The sequence below is a fragment of the Agelaius phoeniceus genome, chromosome 2 (assembly GCF_051311805.1).
Source record: "Agelaius phoeniceus isolate bAgePho1 chromosome 2, bAgePho1.hap1, whole genome shotgun sequence".
Classification (NCBI taxonomy): Eukaryota; Metazoa; Chordata; class Aves; order Passeriformes; family Icteridae; genus Agelaius; species Agelaius phoeniceus.
Window position 1 is genome coordinate 15,470,006 of NC_135266.1, and position 26,497 is coordinate 15,496,502.

The window sequence follows — 26,497 nt, forward strand, 5'->3', positions numbered from 1 at the left end:
ACTACAGGGAAGCCTCTTCAAAACATATGATGTGTTTGTCCCTGGCAACATTGTGCAGAGCAAAAACATTGAAATAATAAAACCTCTGCACTTATGCCACCCAGCTCCAGATTTTCCTCTAATTCTGACTAACTGGTATTTAAAACTGCATTTTAAGATTTACTTTCCTGTCCATCAGAAGTTTTTGAGAGACAGACTATGCCATTTTCAAGGCAGACTGAACATCAGATCTTCTATGCATGTCAGGATTTCTTTGTTACACCTGGATGTCTTCACGGGTAAGAACCTGACTTACTGCATGTAATGAAGTTAATTCATGTGTACTGACATTGTAGATTACACAGCACATATTACCAATATTCTTTAACCATCAAGCAATTGAACGAGAGCTGTTGCCACATTTCTGGATAGCCAGTAAGGGCTCCTAGAAAATTTAACTCTGCTGTTCTATAGTAATCAGTGAAGTCATGACCTCTTAGAAGGTTTCTGAAAGGTCAATTAACAATTTGCCAATTAACAATCTATGTATAAAAGTAGGATTAGTAGAATATTCTGATAAACTGAAAGCTCCAGGTTTTTCACATTTGTATGTGACAGTGCTCCAGTATTTAAAAAAAAAATACAAAAACAAAATTTAAAAAACAGCCAATTTGTTACCTTAATGTCATGTTTAAAGTAATAAATAATGCTGTGATTATTTATGATGTTAATATAGATGTTAGCATATATAGATGTTAGTATAGAAAAGGATATTCCTTCTGCTAATAGTTTTTGTTTGTTTTGCGGGTTTTGGAGATATATCAGGAGTTTCACACAGTTTGCTCAAAATTTCCCTGCAGTTTTGCATCTTACATAGCACATAATAAGATATGTCCATGAGGAGAATGTACCCAGTAGAATGTACAGTGGGCTTTCCACCAGAAAGCTCCAATATTTGAAGCAGTTGCAATACCTACAGGTCAGCTACTGATCTTGATTTAACAAGAGCATGGCAAGTCCATCAGAACTCCTAAACTTTTTTTCCTCTTTTTCTTGATAATTCTTTTAAAGTTGGCTGAAGGTGTAATCCTGTTATGTTGAGGCAGTTCCATTCTGATACAAGAACAAGAGGATTTATCCCCTGCACTGTAGGAGAAAGTTTACCAAGTGCTTGAATAAGTGGGAGAAGGCTGGAAATGAAGCTGCTGTGGAGTCAATACACATGTACCAAGGAGTGAGTGGCTGTTACTCACACAGGTATGAATAACGCACTGCGATGCCTGTGCCATTCTGCATTAGCCCAGCATGTTTCACATGCACTCATGCTTATGGAAATAGAAACAGATTGTGAGTCAGAGAAAAAGTTGAGTCAGAATGAATATGTGAAGTGAGTAGAAAGGAATGATCAGAGCCATTAACTTTGCCTGTGAAAGGTAGTAAGGCAAGACCAGTCAAAGAACTGCAGCAAATGGAGCACCCAAAGGGCAACTGGGTAAAATTGCCAAGATATGTTGACAGCTGAAATGACAGGTATTTCTATTATCCACAGCAGTTACATCTGCATGTTACAGAAGTTCAGATGGCAGTTTATGTAAATTTTTGTTGACATTACTTCCCACTGCCCTTGTTTTCATTACCTAAGACCTGTTTGTACCATGAATAAATAAGATAAAATATAAATGCCTCCCCCTGGCAAGGTAGGAAGCCTATATGAGCGCTCTCACAGACTGTGCAAATGAAGGAAATACAGATACTTGAACTTCTTGACATGTGATTTATTTCACAGAGCTTGAAAGAGCTGTAATATTGCAATTTAAAATGCAACTGGGAAAATGTGACAGAGAAACTTTTTGTAAGAAAATGAGACCAAAGAAAACCAGATTTCCTTATTAAGATATCCATGATTTTCTGTTTTTTATAATTTACAGATAGCATGAACCTAGTGTATATAGAGTATTTTAGTGTTGCAGCTCTGATTTAATTAAGGTTGTGTTCAGGGACAGAGAAATGTTTAAGATGTCAGTTTTATCATATCATGCTTCATTCAGTGTCTTGGATTTCAGTCAATAATTCTGTTAAGAAAACAATTGTCTTCTCAAGATGAACTTTAAAATAATTTCTTGAAATAGAAATCAAATTGACCAAAATAATTTATGAGTCCTGAAGTAAGATAAGCTGTACTGAGCACACATACTTCTGAGCTTCAATGAGCCAGTATGACAGGGTAAAAAAAATTACCCTATCATGATCATAGAGAATCACTCTAGATTTTTTTTGTGTTAAAAATATGTTCGTTTGGAAGATATTACAAAACTCAGATCAGTTCAGATGAATTGGTTAAAGAGGCTTTCGTGCTGAAAAGACACCATTTGCAAAGACAGGCAATCTATTAGGCCCATTTACATCACTGAGAAAACAAGATTTCAGGCACACAAATATTTGTACAGGTCTAAAACAATAGAAGCATTTTGCAAAGGTAAACAAATATAGAACAAATTTCTGAGTTTAAATTGACTGCTGAATACTAAGATATGACAGAAGTTCAGGCAGCAAAGGTAGGAAGTGCTGGTTAAGACAGATGGTGATTATCTCCTGTGGGTCAGAAACAACCGGCTGAATGTGTTTAGCTCATCCTGACAGTACTTTACAAGGGAAGGCATTAGCATTGATTTTTTTCAAATATATCCATCATAAGGAGAAAAATGCTATCAAGTTTTAACACAAAGCCTGGGTTCAGACTGGTAAACTGACCAGGAAAGATGGTGAGTGAATTTTTTACTAATTTTTGAGCATGACCACTCAAAGTAAAATGTATTCAGCTTACTAGTGAAATCAGCCCCAGCTCACACCTATGTCTTGCTCCATAGTTATGACAATATAGAATTAAGGTCTTGGAGATGTGTACATCTCTAAGCATAAGAACAGTCCCGTTGATATCACTGTATTAATTCTATGTTTACCATGTGTTGCATGGTAAACATAGAATTAATGCAGTATTGCAAATTTTGAAGACTGTGTAAAAACCAAGAGCATTTTTTTACTTCAGCAAATTCAGAAATGTTTGAGACTTAATTTAAGCCTAAGCATTTGAAGCTAAAAGGCCATGATTGTCATCAAAACTGTAATCAAATTTTTTCTGTTGATATCACAGGCCCTTCCCACCTGAATTAACAATAATTGAAAAGCTTGTTGACAACACCAAAAGAAAACCCATGGACTACATTGAAAGAATCCTCGCTCTTAACAGCTCTTTGGAGTGATTTATGGAAGGTGAGAATGGTGGTGTGTGGACAAATCTGAACACCCTCCAGTCAAGACACAGCAATTTCAGACTGGGAACCCCTCTGTGCTCTCTACCACAGGAAATCCAGCAGCCACTCCAAGCCAGGAGTCTGGCAGAGGTCTGCTGCACCAGGGCTTCAGGTCTGGCTGCTCTGCACTGCTGAGCGTGTCCTGATCCACACAGTAATCAGTCCCAGCTGCCTCCTGGTAGAAGCTCTGCAACAGCACCCCAGTCAAAAACAACAACAATAATCAAACCATATTAAATTTTTTTCAAATGCCAGCCCATTCTACAGTTTATGGTGTTTGCCATAGCATATGAAGCTCCATATGTTGTTTTTTGTACTGTCAACTTTGAATTTGTCACTTCTTCATGCACCAAGTCTCTTTTCTTCTGTGTTTGGATTTTGTAGTATCAGCCACATCTGAGATTTTCTCTGTCTGCTGCCCCACTTATGAACAGTGCTGTGCAACATGAACCTTTGCCCAACACAGTCCAGGGCTCTAACCATCTCCTCTGATATCCTTGTAGAGCTACACTGACTGCCACCAGTAATCTTATTCTGAGCCAGGTACATTTTCTTTAATGGTAATTTATAACACTTATACACCAAAAACACCAGTACCACCTGTCATCAGAAACAATGCTACTGATACCCCTTTTGGTCCATTTCTCCATTCAGATTGCTTTTTCTTTTCTGTTTTCCGATCCTGGGTATTCTTCAGAGTCTAAGTATCCAGTGTTTTACTTCACCCATTTGTTTTTCTTTTTCTAATAGCACAGCTGCCTGCGGTATGAGAACTCAGCTAATACCATATGACTTTTCTGAGAGTATCTTCAAGAAAACTCATCCAAAAACTTACTCTAAAAAAGATGCCTTCAGCCTTGTCATAAGTTTGGGGGTTTTTTCCCTCTCTTTGTCTTACAAAATCTAGTCATGAAATTGTATTTTCAGACTTGTGTGATTTTTTTGTCATATTCTAACATCGAAGAGAGAAGAAGCCATTAACCAGGAAATTAAGCTTTTCTTTTTCATCAAAAAGGCAAAAAATATGAACATCTTTTGTGTATTATTGTCAAGAAAATTGCAAAGTCTAAGATGAAATTGAACTAAATCGCCTTGCAAAATTATTTGGAAGTGGGATGTTCCTTTGCCATCATCATCCCCAGAGTCTTTGTGAGACTATCAGCTAATTCTGCATATGGTATGTTGTAAATAAAGTATCACACAAATGCTTTTCTTCCTGTAGCAGAACTGAGTGATTAATGCCACTCTGCTGTGCTCTTCACCCTTCACTTTAATGAGTCATGCAATCTGGATAATGGTGGACCTGCATCCTTTTTAGTCAGGGTTATTTGAATACTTGTTAATTTTTCTGGGCCACTACAATCAGGATGTTATATATTAAAGGAGGAGTGCAAGATTATAGCTTTTGACACTCTCCCACCTTGAAAATAAATTCAGCAATTATGATAAGATGAAATCATCTCCTGTTTTTCTGAGAAACTAAAGATAATTGTTGGGTTTTTGGGGGAGGTTTTTTGTGGATTTTTTGTGGATTTTTTGGGGGGAGGGTTGTGGTTTTTGGTTGGTTGGTTTGTGGGGGTTTTTTTGGTTTTGGTTGGTTTTTAATAAAAAAACAAACTGGTATCAAAATTACTCCATCAGAAGTTTCAGGACAGAGTAACCAACAGAAGAATTCTACATGCTCCTCCTCAGCCCAGGAGCCAAATGCTCTGGATCTGGGGCAAGAAGGAGCATGCACTGGCAAGCAGGCAACCATTACTGCGCCCTGAGTGCCAAAGCAGCTCCCCCAGTCTTTCCACACTGTCCTAGGGTGACGTTATGATGTTTGTATCCCCATTCATGTGTTCTGTTAATGCTGGATATTATGTTCTGTGCCTTTAAGACTGGCTCTGAAGAGTGAAAGTTTTGTTTGGGTTTTCTTATCAACCTGGCGAGACACAGAGACAATAGCTAGTGTGGCTTTTGCTTTTGTTGCTTTTGCTTTTCGCTTTGCTCTCTTGCTCTTGCTTCTGCTTTGCTTCTTCTTGCTTTTGCTCCTGCTCATTAGCTAGTTTAGCTAAACAGTCCAAATTTCTTCCTGGACTGTCTCTCCTTTCCTTTTTTTCGACCATCTCAAACCTGCTCCTGACTGGGACCTGGGAACACCGAGAGTTTGCACCTTGTGGCTGCAGCAGCTGCCCCAGTGCTGGAGGGACTGATAACAGAGCAACCACCTCCAAGAGAGACTTTCTGAATTTGTCATCTTTTTCAGAGTGGTATCATCTGGTATTTTTCATTTTGTGTGCTGGGGGGTGCTGTGCCTATTAAATAAACAGGTTCTTTCCACTTCTCTCCAAGGAATTCTTCCTGAGCCGGTTGGGGGGAGGGGCCATGTGGGTTTGCTTTCTGGAGGGTCCCTCCTTTGGAAATTCTCTACCAAATTTGCCCTAAACCAGGACACACACCCAATAGAAACTTTTACAAACAAGTCTCCCTTTCCCTGCACCTGCACCTGCCTTAGCCATGCACTTGCAAGGGCAACCTCCCCTGGACTTGACTCACACAGGTACTTGACTGCTCTCAGGACTAAGGGTGAGAGGGCTGATAAAAAAATTTGACAGTCCCCAGTTCTAGAATAAAAAAGAGACAGAAAACAAAAGCTCATCAGCTACACTGGACTTTTGCACTTCTGCAAAACTGAGGTGGTAAGCCCGGGGCAGAGCAGGAAGCATCTGTAGCCTCATCCCAAACCTTTATTGAAATTCAGACCCTGGAAGCATAAACATTGTTTTCTTTGTAATCTGTGTACTTAATTAATATCTGACACCTTCCAAACACACACTCTGCAAATACAGATCTAACCACTAACAACAAACAGAATAGACCTTTTCCTATATAGACCCTCCTTCTGCTTTATGTCAGTAGTGAAAACAGGAGCAAATAAAGTCTTACTGTGACTTTACTTGCCATGATGGCCAAGGTTGGTACTTATCAAGTGCAGATGCCTCTGTCTACACAACCTGAAGTGTTTCTAGACCATAGTCTCATTTACTCTGATTAATGTGAATCACACAGAGTATGCACTGCTTCTCAAGGATCTTCACAAGATGCACTTGTCTGAAATGCAGATATCTAATCTTTGAATCTCACTCAAACTGTCCTCTCCCTACCTCAGGGTTTCCACACAGCTCCCTGTCCAAAAATGAGGCTGCTTAGCCAGACCAGTGACAGTCAGTCATAGCATAGCCATCAACAGGCAAACTTAACAAGTTATCCAAATAAACTTCAAGCAGAGCTCTGGTAGAATTTTGACACCCTTTTTTACACAAATATTTGAGAGGATCAAATGTAAGAGGTCTTACTTGCAAGGAAATTTTTTATAGATTGAAACATTATTTTATTTCTTACAGAACTTTTCCCTTGAGAAGGAGACTAGTTTTCTTTGTCATGTCTACTTAAATGTTAGTTTATACCACTGTAGAATATGTTTCTGAAACCCTCTGCTATTAATTGTTCACTGAGAGAACTGTAGAACTATTGTTTGTAAAGATACTGCACTGACTTGTAAAATTACTATTTTCTTGGTAAAATGTCCAATAGAAAGAGGATTGGGCCATGGACTGACCATGTGTTTTGAACAATTCTCAGAAGAGGCATTTTCCAGGACACAGATGAGGAGATTTTAGCAAAAATTCAATCTAGCTGCAAAGCTGGTCAGCACAGCTACACACTGAACAATTGAAACATCAGCTGGCTGCTTCAATTTAGTACATGGATTTTGAGAGCCAAGCAATCAAAAACCTGAAAATATGCCTAGAAAAACTTAAAAGAGTCTATAGCAGTCCACAGACTGCAGGGGCTCCTTATTAGAAAGTCCCTACCCTGGCTTCCTTTCAGCCTGAATTCTGATTTTCATCTAAAATGTGAAACTGCTCAATTTTAACAGGAGACAGACATGGGTGGTTTTAATGAATGCTATCATATAAATACACAAAAATGAAAGGATATTTCTACATGCTGTAATAAGGCAAAAGAGATCGATTTAGCTCAAATTAACATAAACAGAGATAGCTCTGGTGGTGTAGGCTGCCCCTGTGTTGTGCTTGAGCTAATCAACCTTGTGGAGAGTAGATGTCTCTTCATATGGAGAGAGTAGATGTCTTTTCACATGGAGACTGTTTTGGCACGAGCCAAACATGATCTCTGTGCACACTGTGCTGCATGATTTGGATGTAGCGGTTCACTTCAGTGTGATCCAGGTTTTTTAACTTGACCCTCAACCATGCAGTGAGGACATGTCATGACCCACCTTCTCCTCCCTTTCCAGAAGCAGAGATATGCACTGAGCAGACACCTCTCAAGCCACCAGGGTGTCACGAGGATCCAGGTCCTCTGGCATGTTTTTGCTTTAACTCTTGCTCCTGCCACCAGGAATCTTCAGGTTATTAAGTAACATGCTGGATCTGGGGCCAGAACCTTCAGAAAGGACTGTCCCATCAGAAATATACAGATTGCAAGGATAAGGCACCTCACCTTTTCCCATACACACACATAAATTAGCCACAGTGTCTCTGAAGCTGATGTACACAGCTTTGCGTTTTCTGATAACTTCTTAAGGTTTTTATAATTGGAAACAGAAATCTGAATTCCTAAAATAATGCTCTAGCAAAGCACATTCTGAAGAAATGCTTCATAATATTACCAAAATCCCCTTCTTTGCTTTTGGATCATGATTTTGCCTTCCTGTCCAAGAGTAGCCATTTCTTCCCCCTGGAAATGGTGGACAAATGGCTACATCTGACAAGCTTAGAACAAATTCAACCTTGCACTTTACTGTCTTCAGAATTAATAGAAAAGCAGTGATATAAATTTTAACAGATCACATTCAGCAGCCTCACAGGACATTGTGCTTATACAACTCCCTCTGTCTACTACCATTTTAGTGGAGTGTTTCTTGGCTCTTCCTCTTCTCTAATTCTTGAGATTTACTGCATGGGAAGAGGGGACCAGACCAGATAAAGCACAGGACATATATTTCTTTCCTTTAGTCTGCACAGAAGTCCACAAGAGGGTTGTGAAGATGATCAGAGGGCTGGAGCACCTCTCCCATGAGGACAGGCTGAGAGAGCTGGGGCTGTTCAGCGTGGAGAAGGGAAGGCTCCAGGATGACCTCATTGTGGCCTTTCAATATATCAAAGTGGACTTATAAGAGAGCTGGAAAGGGACATTTTACCAAGGTCTGCAGTGACAGGAGAAGGAGCAATGTTTTAAACACAAAAGGGCAGGTTTAGATAAGATATTAGAGAGACTCTTGGCTGTGAGGGTGGTGAGACACTGGCACAGGTTGCCCAGAGAGAAGCGTGGATGTCCCATTGCTGGAAGCGTTCAAGGCCAGGGTGAATGGGGCTCAGAGCAATCTGGTCCAGTGGAAGATGAGGAGCTGGATTAGTTGATCATCCACTCATTTCCAACCCAAATGGGTTAGATGACCCAAATGTGGTGTTATGACTATGATTTCACAAGTGACATCACAGTCTCCTAAGATGTGTTTTTCACTTGAACATAGGAATAAACAAAAAGTAAACAAACGAAGAAATTACTCTTTTGCCATATTCCATGACAGAAATAACAATCTTGAGCTGATAAAAAGGGAATTTCTGTCTTGGAAGAGACATCTTTTTTTCTTTTAAACTAAATTCAGCTATAAAGCCAGCAGTTATCACGCATGCTTCCCACCTTCAGAAAATTACTTTGTGTAACTCCAAATTTTCTGTTCAATATATATATTTTTGAACGTCTTTTTTGCAGAAAAATAAGTGTATTTTAAAGTGAATATTTTTTTCACTCTGAAATCTTTTTTTAGGAAGAACTCCAAACAGCAATCCACCAAAATTTGTATCAATTTAAGAAATATATTTCACTAGTGCACTCTTCCTTCTAGAGACAGCTGCTCAACAAATGTTTTTTAACAGTTCTCATGAGATCTAGATGGGGAGTTATGAGGAAATAACTGTCTTTACAATGAGGACAGTTTAATCGTTAGAAAACTTTAACTACAACATGTACATCCTCTCCATCAAGAGATATTGAGGTATCCTACCCTCCCTGTTTCATATGCTCACTAAAACAACACAAAAGGAGTAAAATTTCATTAGTGGTGGCAGATCTTGTGCAATATGATCAACCTTATGCAGAGTTCTTCTTTCTTTCTTTCCCAAATATACTCAGAAACCATATCCTAATCCTTTAAAATACATAAACATATAGCTTTTAAATACAGTCGTAGCCACTTCCAAGGGTAAATCTGCTTCTTTAGCACTCATCTTACCTCTTTGTGTTAATATGGGAGAGTAAGAGTAAATTTCAAGTAAAGTTCACTGAGATGTTACAGGGCTAAATATTAAAAGATATTTTGCAATAATATTTATTTTGCAGCTTCTGTTCCTGATCTCTTAGTCCTCTACTGGGCTCTCAGATCAAAATGCAACATAAATAGTAGGATTTGCCACAGTCTTTTTCACCTTAATAAAAGATGTCTTTCTCTCTCTTTTATTTCCCAGCCGTTACCATTTCAGCAGAGTTCCTTTAGGAGGTAATCAAAAGAGAACATCCCGGAAATTTCTGACATAACTTCATTTTTTTTCCCCCCATCTGAAACAAGGGCCAGATGCACACTCTGAGACTGAGTCGTAGTGAGGGCTTTTTGGTTATTTAATTACAGTTTTTAATTAATGTGAGAAAGCTTAACTGATCCTAAATGGTGGTAGCGGTTGACAAATTACAAGAGCATTCCATGCCCACAGAAGAGCTAATGCTGCAAGGAAAGCACAGGGAACCAACACTAGTTTGTAATCACTTACATTTCAAAGAAATCGTTTTTCCAAGTGTCTTTGTGCATGTGGGTTTACTATCGTCTTTGAAGTTTGAATCATTTTAAATCTGGCTAGGGGCAAATTAGATAAGAAGGCGGCTGTGCAATTAAATTAATATTTTGGAAAGCTCATACACTTACAAGATCCAAATACTTTCCCTGATAAAATGCTGCCAACACTTTAAAGAGATGTAGTGACTTATTTTTTACCTATAAATTTTTTTGCTGACAGATTTGGTAGGTGCATGATTCAGCTCTTAGCACTGGTAACATGATTATGGTAACACAGGTTTCTGAGCAGCTGTCCCGGATGACGGCTGCAGCAAAGATTCAGCTCTGTGAATCCACTCCCACAGCACTTGGCCACACTCACAAGCACAGCTCGGAGACACTTTGCTGGGCCGAAACTTGGTGCTGTTTCCCAGCTCAGCCTACTGGAGCAGTGGCCAAAAACATCTGCTTGAGGTGGTGCCAGACTCACCGAGTCGCGCCGATGATGACAAGATCCATCCCCGTGCTCCCCCTCACGCCCAGCAGCTGGGCCCGGGCAGGGTGTCCCCCGGGCAGGGGGAGTCGCTGCCCAGATCCATCTCTGTGCTCCCCCTCACGCCCAGCAGCTGGGCCCGAGTAGGGTGTCCCCCGGGCAGGGGCAGCTGCTCTGCAGATCCATCCCCGTGCTCCCCCTCACGCCCAGCAGCTGGGCTCGGGCAGGGTGTTCCCCGGGCAGGGGGAGCCGCTGCCCGGATCCATCCCTGTGCTCCCCCTCACGCTCACCCGCGGGGCCGCCGAGCAGCTGGGCCCGGGCAGGGTGTCCCGGGCAGGGTGTTCCTCGGGCAGGGTGTTCCCCGGGCAGGGTGTCCCGGGCAGGGTGTCCCGGGCAGGGGCAGCTGCTCTGCAGATCCATCCCCGTGCTCCCCCTCACGCCCAGCAGCTGGGCTCGGGCAGGGTGTCCCGGGCAGGGTGTCCCGGGAAGGGGGAGCCGCAAGGCGGCCGGGCTGGCTCTGGGACAGGCAGCGCTCAGGGACAGATGCTCTGGCAGCAGGCGATCCACAGCCTCTCCCACGGCACTGGCTTCCCCTGCCACCCCTAGCACATTGCGCTCATCACACGCCTTCAGCCCCTGATCAATATCTGCCCCATCGCCGAGCCCCCTGCAGGGTCCCTGCACAGGGCTTTGCTAACTCGCCAGGTCTGTGGTAATGGACTGTCAGATCCTGCCTCTGAATCTCCTTTTAGATTTTGTGGGGTTTGGTTGTCAATCACTCTCGCTGACAAAGAAATCAAATCTCTCCACAGAGCCTAGTGGTTTTGTAAAATATGTTCTGAATCATATCAGCCAGAAGCCTTTATAAAGCTGCATTTGTGACCAAGACTGGACAAAACAAAGAGAGTTGCAAATTAATGTACATTTTAATCTTTAAACCCCTTGAAAAGTCAGCTAGCTGTACGAAGCAACAGTAGGCAGGTGAAAAAAGGGTGTTATTGGAGCTTGTACGTGTAAATCGTCATTTCAGTGAAAAATTTGAACCAAAGTAGTGTCATTTTTTAAGAAAAACAAAAAAAAATCATATTCGTGTTTGCAAGAAGGGTCAAAGCTTTGTGCAAAGTCCTTTCACACAGCCTTTGGGAGCTGAGCCCTATACAAGCAGCAAGTGTTTTAGGTGATTCACTGTGATTCACTCCAGGAGAAATTAAAAACCTGTGGTATTTTGAAAACCTTATTGTGTGATAATTTCCATCGTCAGATGTCTGAATATTTTTAGATGTCTACCCTTATTTACCTGTCATAGGCATGGAGTTAAGGTGAGGCATTATCCCATTTTCTGTATCTGGAAGTGAAGGTGCACAGAAGTTGAATCATTTACCTGAGGAAGCACACAGGAACAGTCCCATGGGCTTAGAGCAAAGAACCACTTACTCCAGGAGACTGTGCTGAACGGTGTGAGCAATGGAGGCTCAGGACAGTGCTGTAAGTAATGGGCCTTGAGCTGTGTTTCCCTTCTTTTTCCTTCATAGTTACTGACCATAAGTGTAGGGACTTCTTGAGACAGGGTTGCCTCCTGCAGACTGTGTTCAACACTCATCAACAGTGAGCTATTGGCCGACAGTGGATCAAATCCAAATTTAGCCTCCTGCCTCATGGGTTGCATCCTTGCAAAGATTGTCTGAAGCCTGGAATCAAGTTCACCTTAAGACTGAAATCTCCTGAAAATTAAAGCATAAAACAACTGTCCCCTGAGAATCTGGATACACAACTCAGCCTGACTTCAGGCACACAAGGTTTTCATGTGGGCTCTCTCACAGAATTTAAATTTTTCATCTGGCTCCACCATGGCGAACAGAAGTGTTGCAGAACCCCAAAGAGCCAGCTGTGCATTTCAGTTTGGTGTCTGTGAGACTGAGCAAGGTGAGTCACTTATCGCAGTCGTTACATTCAACACGTCCCACAAGAGGAGCCGCTGAGAGCTTTCAAGAGCACTTCAAGGTTTGCTTTGCTGCAGTGCCTGCTCCAAAGGACTGCATTTTCCATTGTAATGTACTGTTTTAGAATGAATCCCAACAAGGAAAAAATGTCTTACGCCACTGCAGTAGTACAATTTTAATAAATATTTTCCTTGTTTCCCAAGTACTCCATGGAAGCAAAGCAAGGAAGGAGTCGCTACAAGCAACATAACTAACAACAGCAACTGAGAGAATCAAGGGATTTACCTGCCAGGCATCACTCACTCATCAGCTTGGCTTTCATTTGCCTTAAACACCCACTAATGATTAGCAGCACTTTACATGCCCACTAAAAAGAAAAAGCACACTTCTAGGAAATTACCTGTATTGCATCTTACAGGATATTTGTGGCAGAGGGAGGGGTAGGTTTTGCAAATTCTTCCAAGAAAACCAATGCCTTCACTTAAAGAAAAAAGAAAAGCACAGGGTGGGAAACAGAGGACAAGTGGGAATGAGACTGCAGCAGCACAGATCCTTGGAACCTGGATAAGGTGGCAAGCCCATCCTGTCAAGTGCTAAGAGTCTCCATTCTTGCTGGAGTTAATGGACACCCAAATTCCTGGTGGAGAAAAAGTATTTCTAAACTAAAACCTCTTTTACTCAGCTCTTCTTTCTGCTGAAGCAAAAAATCACTGAGTTCAAAATCAGTCAAAAGCTGATCTAACAGCTTATGCAAGGGAGTTTCTTGCCAAAGGAAGGAGTGCTGGAACAAATGAATACCTTAAAGAAAAATGGGGATACTGTGGTGACATGTAAATAGTTTAATGGTGTGTTTGAGCCCATTAAAAATAGTGCATTTCTTACTGGAGTATTGAAATTGAAACAAGTATTTATATTTCAAAACAAAAAGCAGAAGGTAAATGTCATTTTGGCAATTATTAAGCATTTAAATTTATTTTTTAAAATCACATTAGATTCAAAGGTTATATTTGTATAGCACAATGCAGTATAATGTAAAAATGCCCTTACACTGAATTATGGACAAGGGTATTACCACGGGAGCAAGGAGACATTTAATGCAAATAAAACTCCTGCTGCTGCTTATGAAGGATGGTGAACCAAGGCAGAGTCGTGCTGTGAGGGCCAGGTCCCTTCTAGAATCAGAATTAACTTGCAGAAAAGTGGTGCCAAAATTTCTGGATGGCAATGCCCTTTGCAATCCTGAAGGAGGCTACATTCACTTAGACACTTCACCTAAAGCTCATTCTGGTTTGCAGAGGTTTTCAAGCAGTCTTTCCAGATACTGTGCTTGGTTTCCCTCTGCCATTATATTCCTCTGTATAAAAGATTCAACACTGAAGGGGAACAAGTTCATAAAATGCAACTGATTCTTGCTTCAGCTAAAAAATTTGAGGTACTTCAAAAATAAGCAAACAGAAAGAGGATCATATTTAGGGCTCTTGTGACAATCTGCACTGCTCAAAAAATCCATGTCTGCAGTCTCTATGGTAGTACTGGCCAGTAAACTCCATTTAAAGCCAAAACTCTCTTTTGCCTGTGCAGACATTCACCTTGACAGATGTCGTTTCCCCTCCATCTTCAATGTTAATTCTCAAGGGCTGCTAGCACAAAACTGAAAATAGGGACTAAGGGAACTGGCTCTTCCATAAAAACATGAACATCTCAGGCAAAAGGGAGGGGAGGGGGGTTGATTTGAGTGATAACTTTGCAGCCCTCCTTGGTAACAAAGCAGCCTGGCCAGGGTCCCCATCCCTTGGCAGGGCTGAGCAGGATGTCACATGTGAGTCACACTGTGCTGAGTTCTGCTGGAAATGCATGGGAGTGAAAGAAGAGTTTCACAGAGAAGACTGTTGAAATGAAGATGCTTTATACAAAGGAAAATACAAGAGGTGAGGACATGTGGATGAGCTAAGAGAGAGAAATTAAAAGGTAAAATTGACATGCTTATGCACATTTTTTAATGCAATTTTTATATTTCTGTGAAAGCCATCATTTTTCAATGTACTCCATAAATTGTCCTTGCACAGAGATTTGCCCTTTCTGGCTCTTTCTCCAGTTAGGTGCTGCCTCAGTTATCTTCCTCCTGAGAGCCTGATTTGAGCTAACAAGCAAAAATACTGTTTTCTGTAATCTCACCTGTCTTTATTATGCCTCCACTTGCTTCAGCCCCACAAAGTCCCAGCATACCTTGGTTAGAGGCTGGAGAAGAAGCAAAGACCATGGTACAGCTCAGGGCTGATTCTCTCAATGAGACCAACATATTTCCCCATCTTCTGTCCCTAAGATCTTCTGAAATTTACCATGCGAATGCAGAAAACTTCACCAACAACCTCCCTGTGCAATACCTCCTTGTCCCAGGCATAACCACAGGCAAATAGCTAACATCTACCCACCAAGTTTTGCTAGCCTTCAACTTCAAGATATTTGGAAAACAGAGAAAAGCAATTTAGAAATTTTTTTTGCGTATTTCCTGAAATGAAAAAAAAATCATTTAACTAGAAGTACAGTACTTACCTTCTTTACTCTGACTGAAGCCATTGTTCACTGCCTCCAAAGCTTTAGCTTGTATTACCTTTTTGAAGTGCTGTAGTAATACAGGCATATCTTCAGCATCTTCCTTTTCTTACTTTTCACATTTAGCCTCATTTATAGCTGGAAAAAATCCTCTTTGGACATGGCAGCTAATGTAATTGTTGCAAAAAAAAAAAAAAATAAAAACAACACTGGAAAGAATGGAACTAAGTCCCAAAAACACAAAGTCGCAGACATGACAAAAAGAAAGGCAGGTCATGTTTTAGAAGTAGAGTAAAAAAAAAAGTGGGTATTCATTAATTGTGGAAAACAGATACATACCACATGAGGACAGCATATGATACAGATCAGTCACTATCCTCCAACTCTTATTTTCTTTTGTGAACTTTTCTTCTGTTTGTAGCAGTGTGCAGGCTTTACAGACTACTTGAACATTTTCTTCTTGCATCTTCCTATTTCCATGAGATCATTTCAGCAGAGGCATTTCCACTCTCAGCAAAGTCAGACTGTTCCTGTTTGTATCAGGCAAAGCAGATGGAGAAAACAAATCATTAATTTATGACTTAGAAGATACATTTGTATGACAGGACTTTGTAACACCCTACACTTCTTTTTTAATTTTTCATGACATTAATGAACAGATAGGAAAATAAAATTAGAAACAGGAGATTCCTCTCAGTGGCAGTATTCTGTCCTCAATCCTCATGCTGCAATTACAGATCCTCTTCTGCCAGGAGCAGTTCCAGGTAAGGCTGTTCCTACTTCCTGCTATTCCCAGAACCCCAACATTGGTGTGCAAGGAATCAGGGCTGTCTGGTGGGGAAGGAGGGGTAGAGGTGGGATTTTGGGGGCAACAGCACCTTTACTGAGCTAAGCAGCAACAGCAGAGCAGCATGTCAGGCCATGGCCTTGGCCAGTGGGAGTCAGCCTAGTCAGAGATCCCATGTCTTCTTTGGTTCAGGATGGTGTCCAGGAGCATTTGGATACACCTGCCACGTCCTGCACGTGAGTGTTTCACTCTCTTGCTGGCAGAGGCCTGGGAATGAGCATTTGGAATGAGCCAAGTTCCCTGGGCTATTGGAGAGATCCAGTTGCCTGTGGCAGCTCCACAAGAGTATGGCTGCTCTCTTGAAAACAGCCTGGGATCTCCCTGTCTTACACTTGCAAGGTTTCCCAGTGGCCAAGGGAGGAGAGGAGTGATCAGAAATATTGCTCATCATGTTTAAACAAGAGACTCTGCTCTGCATGTCTACAGCTGAATTATTCCCAGAGCAAAAGAAAGCGTGTGCTTTCTCACTGCTCCCTTAACTCCTCTAATAGCTTCTCAGAACAAATGATCTGTGTGCCTCTGGGTGCTGTGCATAGCCCTTTGGGCTTTTTTATGGACCTCTGTGCAGCACAGCTATCAGTCAACGCTGACAGAGAGACAAGGTTATGAAAGTATGTACTCTTTGGAAGCTGGATCTGATTATTGGTTTTGTTTGTAAAACTGCTCCAATTGTGTAAACTGTGACAGGCTCTAAGAGGGCAATTTAATTTTTTTTAAGTTGGATGAAGCAACTGCTGTTTTTACTTAATTGCCAACTCTATTTCTCAGTACCAAGCAGAAAACAAATTCTATTCTATTTCCCATAATAAGCCAATTCAAATTAGGGTAATTACCATGGGATAATTGCAGACTACCTATGGTTAATTAGGGCACTGTGTGTTTACAACACTCCAGAAGCATAAATACTTAATGATAACCACAGCTTCATAGACTGTTACCACTTAATTTAATATATTACATCATTATTATTGGGAGGGTTGGAGAGAAAAGAGGCAAAACCTTGAAACATGATCAGAAAAGCTACAGTGGGCTCTTTCCCCAGTAGTAAATCAGCTTGCCTGATAATGTCATTATGCTGAAAGATTCCCCTTTTTTAGGCCATCTTGTGTTCACTCAGCAGGAGAAACAAGTGCACCATCACCAGCCCTGAGTCTGAACTCTGAGCTTAATGGCAAGCAGAAAAACAAAGTGAGATGAAAGATGGTGGTGGACTCAGTCTCCCTCATACAGCCCTGTCTTTCTGATGCACCATGCTGGTGGGACAGTGGGAACTCACTCTGCATTTTCACCCTGCTGAAAAACACTTCGTGAAGCACAAGTATTTTATTAGACAGAGAAACAAATATATGCAAATTTTACTTGGTGTGAAATACTCCTTGGAAATATGGGTGTCCTTCATTTTGTCATTATTTCATTGAAAATGTGACATCATGAGCAATAAGAGAAAGTGAAAGCAAGCATTTGACTTCAGGACATGGAGAAATGCACAGGAAATTCCATCTGCAATTAGAACTAGGATCAGGAATATAAAACTCACAGAAACGCGTCAGTTTGCTCGGTGGCCCCTTAAATTTGTCATACACGCAGAAATTAGCATTTAATAGAGCAAAGGAAATTCCCTAAAGCATGTCCACATGTGGGGTGTGACCATGTGCAGTTTGCCAGTTGTGTAAAATAATTCTTAGTCTGTTAAAGTCTTTCTTTAAACATACAGAAGTTCAGAATCCCCATCCCAGACAAAAGGGAGAAAATTAAAAAATCAGTTCCTTCCTCTTCCTTATAGAAGAAAATACTGATGCCTAATATGGTTGTAAGCATCCATTGTAGTTTCCAGCCTTATCAGCACTTCATGATAAAATAGTCTCATTCATCTATAAATAAAAAGTTTAGCCAAATTTTTCACTCATAACTTTTCTCAAAAACAGCCCTAACAGAGAAGCTGAGTTAATAACTCATTCTGCCAGTCTCCTAAGGGATAACCTCCATTCAAGTGACAAACGTGACAGCTGGTGAGTCTTTTTCTCCCCTTGAATTTTATTTTCTGAATAATACTACAACTGATGCAGAAGCATCTTTCTCAAACACCTCTGTCATTCTTCAAAATAGAAAACTAGGTCTGTAGCACAAGAAGCTTCCTTGTACGAATGCCATGCCAATAGTAATGGACATTTCTGTTGCCAATCGTCTTTCATTGATTTCCAGCCAGGACCATAAATCAGACATATTGTATTAAATCCCTGAGTATAACTCAGCAGTTATATGAAAATACAGGAGTAAGAGACATCCATGGGAATGATACTGTTTTATTCACACTCTGCATCTAACCAGTGGGCTGTACAAACTGTGCTTTCATCTGCCCCATTTTTTGCAGAAGCAGGAAAAGGGTGGCAGTGCTGCCAGTAATTTGTATCTCCTCTGGAGCTGGCTGCAGTACTTTGTTGACCCATAAGTATGTCAGTGGTTCCAGGTCTCTGGTTAGGACATAGCCTCTGGGTCTATCCCAAACACGAATCACTGTTGGTGAAAAAAGTCCATGTGATTCCCTGGTTTGTTACCATCCTCTTATCCCTCATGAAGAATTATTTCACATTTATTTCACAGTCCCAAAATATAGTATAATCATGTTTACAGTTTTGGTGGTTATCAAAAAGTCTTCAAACCCACAGAATATTTTTAAGTCATAGTGCAAGAAGCCTGAAGTAGCCTTATTGCCACCTTTGTAGTGTCCAATTCATCTTTGAAGTACCAAACTATGACAACTCATATGCAAAGTTTTTGTTATTTTCTGATTACTGATGTTAATGAAGTTGCAAGTGATTTGGGGTTTTGGTTATTTTCAAAAACCCTCCCATATAAAATATTTTAGATGCTCTCTAGCCAGCTGCCAAAAGCTATTATCCACCTTTTGCACCTTTATCAGCTGAGTTGGGACTATCTTTGAGGGAATTTAAGAGACAGTAAAGATTCAAATTGTGGGGCCTCATTAGAAACCCTTATATTATAGGCTGTACTGTATTTTTAAACTACCATATGTATTCAGTCTACACAGAATCCCAGAATCCCAGAACATGCTGAGTTGGAAGTGCCCCATAAGGATCATCAACTCCAACACTTAGCCCTGCACAGGACCATCCCCAAGAGTCACAGGACCATCCCCAAGAGTCACACCATGTTCCTGAGAGCACCCTCCAAATACTTCTTGAGCTCTTCAACATGACAGAATTATTCACCACCACAGAGTATTCACTGTGCAAGTAGCAGTATTATTCTGCTGTGAATTTAAGAAAAAAAATGCAGCTAATATTGTTGCTAGATTTCTGTTGCTCTTGCTCCACAGATCATGCAGGTAATTACAATTTCATTTGCTTCCAGGACCTGACAGAAGTCCAGCTGAGACACTGGCATTCTTGGGTACTTGGGAAGAAGCAAGGGCAAAGAAATAGCAGTTATTTAAGAAGCTTTGCCAAAGGGGGACAGAAGAGGAGTTTAACAGCATGTAAAGGCCTGTCCTTCATGGAAAAAGAACACTGCAGAAAAAGTGTGTGCAGGAAGGCAGAGGCTGGGCAGAGGGGAGCATGGCTGAGGCCTCTCACAAACTGACTGGCAAGGGAGTCAGAGCCCTGGAGAACAGAACCCTGCAATTCCCCCTCTCCTCCCCTCAACATCACCAAAGCCTGATGGATTACCAGGAATATGCTGGTCTTCAGTGAAGTCCAGCAGCTCAGGAGGAACCCTGCCCACTTCTTTTTGTTTCTTTGTGTGTTCATGCCATGCACAAAATATGGAATTAAGCTTCACATTCTAAAGACATTTTATTAGGTCATGCAGAATGATTGAATCTGTTTTATTTTCAGTGCCAAAGACAATGAACAATTAAACATTAAATATTAAGCATTAAACACAGCTCCATCGTGAATAAAATTCAGCAAAGTCACCTGACAATCATGTTTTTCATTTCTACTCCTCCGCATTAAAACTTCAACATTACCTGTTTGCCAAAAGTAAAGTCTTACTTAAGTATGTAAATGATAAGTGATTCATTTCAAAGCTAAAACCAACAATTCTTACAAGAAAGCCGGAAGCTGATAAAGATATAATGCACCCGGTCTAATCACATTTCCCTTTCTTGAACTCATCCTACATTTTAATAGCTTGAATCACCTCTAAAGGAGAAAAATAATCAATCCATACATATGTCTGGAGCAGAGTAGAATTATTTTTAGATTGCACTTTGTGGCTAAAGCTGTAATGCATTGTTCTGCTCCAAGAAAGCACTCCATTAATGTGGCACCACACAGGTCTGCTTCAGCGAATTTACTAGCTGTTCATTTCTGAAAGAGCTGGCATAATCAGAAGGAATGAAACTCTTGAAGAATATATTTCCTTTAAATATTATGTCTATATCAAAGGTAAAGGTCAGTAAGCAATTGAGAAGTTAGTTGAAATCTCAGGAGGATAACTATTTTTAACAGCCAACCCTCTTAAAAAATCAGGAGGAGGCAGATAATGGAGTAACTGCCATATGGATACACTTTTAAAGGACTTTAAAGAATACAGGAAAATAACTTCATGAAGGGAATCCTTATACATAGTAAATAAATGCTACATAAGAGCTTTGTATAATAGTCAGCTCACTAAAAAGTTGGTTTGTAAGCCTAGGAAAATTACTCTGTAAAAGGGGTTCACAGGTGAACACTTATTTGAGAAAGTTAAAAAGTAAGGGAAATAAGAGAAAACATATGAGCCTGATCTTGTTTTATTTCATGTCTGTGCTCAGAGCAATACTAGAATATAAATGCAGGGGGCAATATGGCTTTAAGGTAGCTTCTACTTCTATTTAAATTTGACTTTGAAAAGAACAGAAAATTACATATCCTGAGAAAATAGAAATGTAGCAAAATGCCAGCCCCATAATCTGTGCTCTCCTGGCCCAGGAAAACCAAGCAGGCAGTTGTACCAAGCCATCAGCAGTCCCCACCATACACTAATGATTGACTCATTCCCAAACACCAATCTGCTCAGCCTGCAGTTCCTTTGGATGCGTCCAGGAGCAGCTGGCTCTTCACAAGAAGTTTCTGTTTCTTACCTGACTCTTTAGCACTATTTTCAGCCACCCTGACAGCCATTAAACCTCTTCCAATCTTTTTCTTAAGGGAAGCCAAGTCTATAAAAAACAGTGGGAGCACAGTACTGAGCATGGGCAAGGCAATTACAAATAAATTGAAACTATGGCCTGTAGTAGACTCTATGTACAAGCTGTGCTGACCCATTTTAATGAAAATGGGAGCTGGTTGAAGAATTACATAATCTCTGTACCTCCCACTGCCTACATGGCTTAACTTGCCAAGCACTTGTAGCTGTTGAGCTATTGTTTTCAGAAGAAAGGGTGTGGGTGAGTTTTATATTCCTTCATGCCCAGTGAAACATTCTCCTTACTCTTCCCTTCAAGTCATAATGCACTTTGATTAAATCATCAGATGGACTTAATAATTTTTGTCTTTCAAGGTTCCTCCTATTTCTGTGTCTTTCTAAGCTTTGCAAATGCTCTATTGCTCTTCAGAGCAGATGCCAGCATGGACCTCCACAAGTATCACTTCATTATTTCTCAATTACACAAACCATACTTCTGAAATGGCTTGGTTAGCTTTATTATATCCATGAATTTTTTAAAGGGTTTTTAATTACATCCCCTGCTGTCTTAAGCACCCAGCCTTTGAACAGGAAACAAATTTCTAGAATTAATTTCACAACAGGCTACAGCAGCAGTTGTATTTCTCAAAAGCCCAAGAACAATGGGATGTTTTTGTATATACAGTAGGAGAGCTTCAAAAGAGAATTGCGAGACATCAACATTTTAAACTGTGACCATGCTAGGCATTGCAATCATTCTTTTATTTAAGAGGATAAACACTTAAAATAGCTTTTTTAAAAAAAATCAGTTCAGTTTCTTGGTATTTTGATGACTGTTCTATAGAGTCCAAATACAGAAGAAAAATTCAGCATGTGAACACTACTGTAGCTCAAATCAAGACGTACACTCATAGTCTGAGGAGTTAGTGGAGAAAAAAGGGTTTTCTAAGGCAAAGACTCAGAAGATGCAATTTTCAGGAAAAGCAATCACAGTAACGAGCTGCAGCAGAGCCACAGTAAACTTTAGAATGAACAATCTCACTTAGACCTTATAAAAAGAGAAAACAAATGCATTAAATACCTCTTCTATTATCAAGATAATTGTCAGTGCAGCAGTAAATAATACACCTTAAAAGTAGAGGTGAAATGATTTCAAATCTATTTTGCATATATGAGTTTTGGTTATTATTTGCCACTGATGTACTTTTCTTGGGTGAAAGATCCCCTTTTGCTGGTCATAGTGGAACTGGTAACTAAAGCTACAGAGAAAAGACCTGAATAACCACAAGCCAGGTAACACAGAGCGTGCATAATCCATTTGCACAGAGGAGAGTAGCCAGAGGAGCACTCTGTACTTAGGCCATGCTGAAGATACATGCTATGGAAAAGAATTGCATTTGTTTATTATGAGTCATGTGGATTTGTTTATGGAGCCACTAAACTCAAAGTACAAAAGTGGGGAATGTTGTGCAGCTACAGATGCTGGACTGCGTCATGACAAATGTGTGAACTATTTTCACCCAATTATGCAGCATGATGCAGTCAGGAACCAAAGCATCACACCCTGAGCTCTGCTACAAGATGATGGAATCATGCAAACCCATCTGAAAAAAACATGGCACTTGGCAATGACCTGGAAAAATTGCATCTTCAGAGGAGAATTCTCCCAGAATCCTTTAAGAATCATGGACCTAAAATATGTCAATTCAATCTTTTTACCACATATATCACATGGATTTCCATTTGCATATCATGTCAGCCTCATAGTCTTGTGCCATTTTCCTTTATTTAAGAGGATGTCCTGGTGTTCTTTTCATCACAATCAGTTTTCCATCACAAAGGCTATATCTCGAATATTTTCATTACTTGCTATGAGTAATGCATACATGCATAGTGATTCAGGAAATCTACTTCTGTTCAGGTGAAATTGTATTATTGTTAACTTTAAAATTGAAGCATCATGGAAAATTGCTGAGTGAATATATTTTTCTGGTCTGTAAGTGGTAGTGCTTTTTTTTAGGAGGGGAAATATCCAATGACAAGGGTTTAAGTGAAGTCAACAAAACTAATTTTCTTCTTCCAGAAAAAAAAGAGAATGTAATCTAGAGCACAGGAAGTAAATGAGTACCCAAAGAAAAAAGCCAAGCATTGCATGGGAGACCTGCAAAGCTGCACCAAAATCTTGTCGACTTCATTTGGATGTATGCTACATCATTGGGGACTGTCTATTCTAAAGAATTAATTTATGTATTGAGAACCCTCTTATTGAATCCACAGCTTCTAACATTTCAACAATATTTTCTTTGGGACAGTGATTGCTTTTACACTATGTGCACAAGTATGTATCTGTCTATTTTTATAGACCATTCAGTAGTATATATGACCAACTCAATTCATATAATTTCAATAGTTTGTCCATAAAAAAAACCAAAAACAAATAAAAAATGTAAGAGGGAAATCCGGTTTCCATTAAAGTTAATGAATACTTTGCTATTGTTTCCAGCACGGGTGAGCTTTCCCCATAAAAGAGAACACTTACATAAACTCAGTTTGATTACTTTGCAGAGTCACACAATAGGATCAGCATAGTTTTAAGGAGAAGAGAGATCTTCTTGTAGTCAATTTTTAAATTTGAACTCTATGTGATGCTATTAAGAAAGTTTTATGTACTTTTCTAGTAGCTGGGATATTTTAAAAATAATTCAGTGAAAAAGCCAACTAAGATGTATCAGACACTCTTGTTCTATCACATTTCATCTTTGATAATCCAGTGATGAATAGAACTAGATAGATATACAATCATAAAAATATTTCAATGCTAGCAATTTGCTACAAATCCCCTGTTGGAGTGATTCTGTTGCCAATATACCCAGGTGATTGATCAGCTGACAGCTAACAGCTGACAAATTTGGGTTTCATCTAATGGGGGCATACAAGGCAAATCATAGGATTAGATTTAAACTGTTTTTCTGTTGTTCCTATATATCTCAGTATTTGTCAGGTGTAAATTTGTGCTGCTGAGAACAGTCACTTAAATTCATCTTCCAAGGTTTTTTTCTGTATTCCTGCAATGATTAATGCAGCCCTCTGCTCAGACATGAGATGTGTCAGTGTCAGTAGTGGGGGTCTGAGACTGGCAGAAAGCACCAGCTCAGCTCCAAATGTGTATCAGTAATGAGCTGGGCAAGCTAGCTGAAGGGAATCAGGTGTGGACTTCAATTGTGCTGCTTCACCTTTTCTGTAGCTCCTAACTCCTCCTCTGCAAAGCAGCAAGCTAAACTAGAAGGCACAACTAAATTAGATGCATCTTAATCCTATTTATAGCTGTACAGAGAAATTGCTGTAGGAACTGTGCAGCTTAGAGTGTCCCACTGAGCTCTGCCCTCAAAACCTAAAGTAACATCTGAAACTAAATCCCAGCACTAAAATGCAACTGTAATAGAAGTGTCTGGTGTGTGTTAGCAGAAGGGATAAAATGTCTGAGAGTGCAAAGCCAGGAAATAGTAAAACAGACAAATATTCTCTGCTGTTACTCTCCAGGCTGGCAACAGCAACTCTACACGTCTCATCAAGTTGTTGTAAAAAATGGCATTAAATTTTAGGTACCTTGTTGCTCAGGTTAACACCACTAATATGATGAAAAACAGACTTATAGACAGGCTGGCAGTCAAACAGAGGAAAAATAAGCACCAAAAATAAACTTTTGGAGACCATGGAAAGGAACACTCCAGATACAGAAAATAGATATGCTAAGTGTACATAGAAATATGCTTAACATGTTAATATGACATGGAAAATATATTTAGATTTAATGTTAAGTCTAGATTCTAACAGTCAATTCTGTCATTCTTATAAATCATTGTCCAAAAAGCATACTAAGGAAATTTTGAAAAACTTCTTACATCAGATATCTTTTGGTAATTCTGAAAAAAGGTTTGGATAAGAGTTTCATTACCATGCAGGTAAAAGTGATGACCCAACAAGATCAGTAATTTCTAATCCATCCAGCTGAGCTGTATATCACTGAGGTAGTATAAAACATCTCACATTTTCTGGAAGTCTGACATCATGTGATAAATACTACTGGGGAAATAATGGCAGATCAATTAGCCATCCATAGCTCCTTATTATCTGTCTGCTTTTTCAGCTTTTTATAACATGAAAGCCATAAAAATGACAAGAGCCATTTTACAGATATTTATGGGTAGACGGTCCCTCAAGAGAAGAAACTGCTCCCTGCCATTGGGATAATATGTCCTACATTTAGCAAAATCTACAGCTTACACATTAAATATTCATACAAACACTGTGCACATAGATTGCATCATTAACAGTAGGGACTTTTTATAACTGTAATAAATAAAGTGAATATATTTATGTATCTTATATACAAAAGACTGTGATTGTATAGTGTGGACACCTGTACACATTTTATTTCATTTCTTCCCATTAAAGGAACCATTTACAGTGTCTGAGACAGAATTCAACTGTCAGACTATTTTTGTGCTTTCTGTAAAATTTATTTCTCAATGGTTATATAAATAAAGTATCTGTAATCTGGCTGAGTCATTATTTAAACAATACTTCACTGTGGACGGTTGATTTGTTCTCTTTGCTGTTGTGAATTTGATTTATTAGGGATTGGTGGGCAGGGGAAGAGTTAGGGAACAGTAACTGTGTGTTTATCCCAATCAAGCTTCACTAATTTGGGATTCCTCACACACACTAAGTTATTTCATGTGTATTCTGCAATTTGGGTAACTTTCATAAAAATTAATAAAAGATACAACCAAGGAAAATTAGCTGTTAAAATACAGAGGGAAAGGGGCTGAGTAGACAAGTCTCCTCCTGACAGATTTCAGTGCAATCCTCAGTGGTTACTGACTCAATCTACAGCAAGAAAAGTAGGTTTTGGACAGGAAGAATAATCCTTTTGCCATTTTTCTGCATTTACAGAATAAAAACACAACCCAAGCATTTGGCCAAGCCGCTTTAGTTTGGTCCACTATGTCTCCTAATTCAATCAAGAATCTATTTATGATTAATATAACTTTTCAATTAGACTCTCCTGTATACATTCTTACTGTACACAAGGCACTGGGGAAAACAGCTGAAGAGCCAGGAGAAAAACTGACTGAAGAAATATCCCAATTAATATTAATAAAATGTAATACTACAGCAATATCTGCCTCCTCGAACTGTCTCTCATTTTTTGTTGGAGGTGTACCTGAGCAGTCCCAAGGGTTTAAATAGGTGGAATTGGCTCTTTTGCCTTCCCTCACAGCTGATTAATTTGCAGTCATTGCAACCATTCATGTTTTTTTAAACTGGCAGGTTGTTGTGTTAAAAAGCAGATGGGTATTTTATGCATTCAGTTTTGCTTTCACTACAGTGCAATTCACC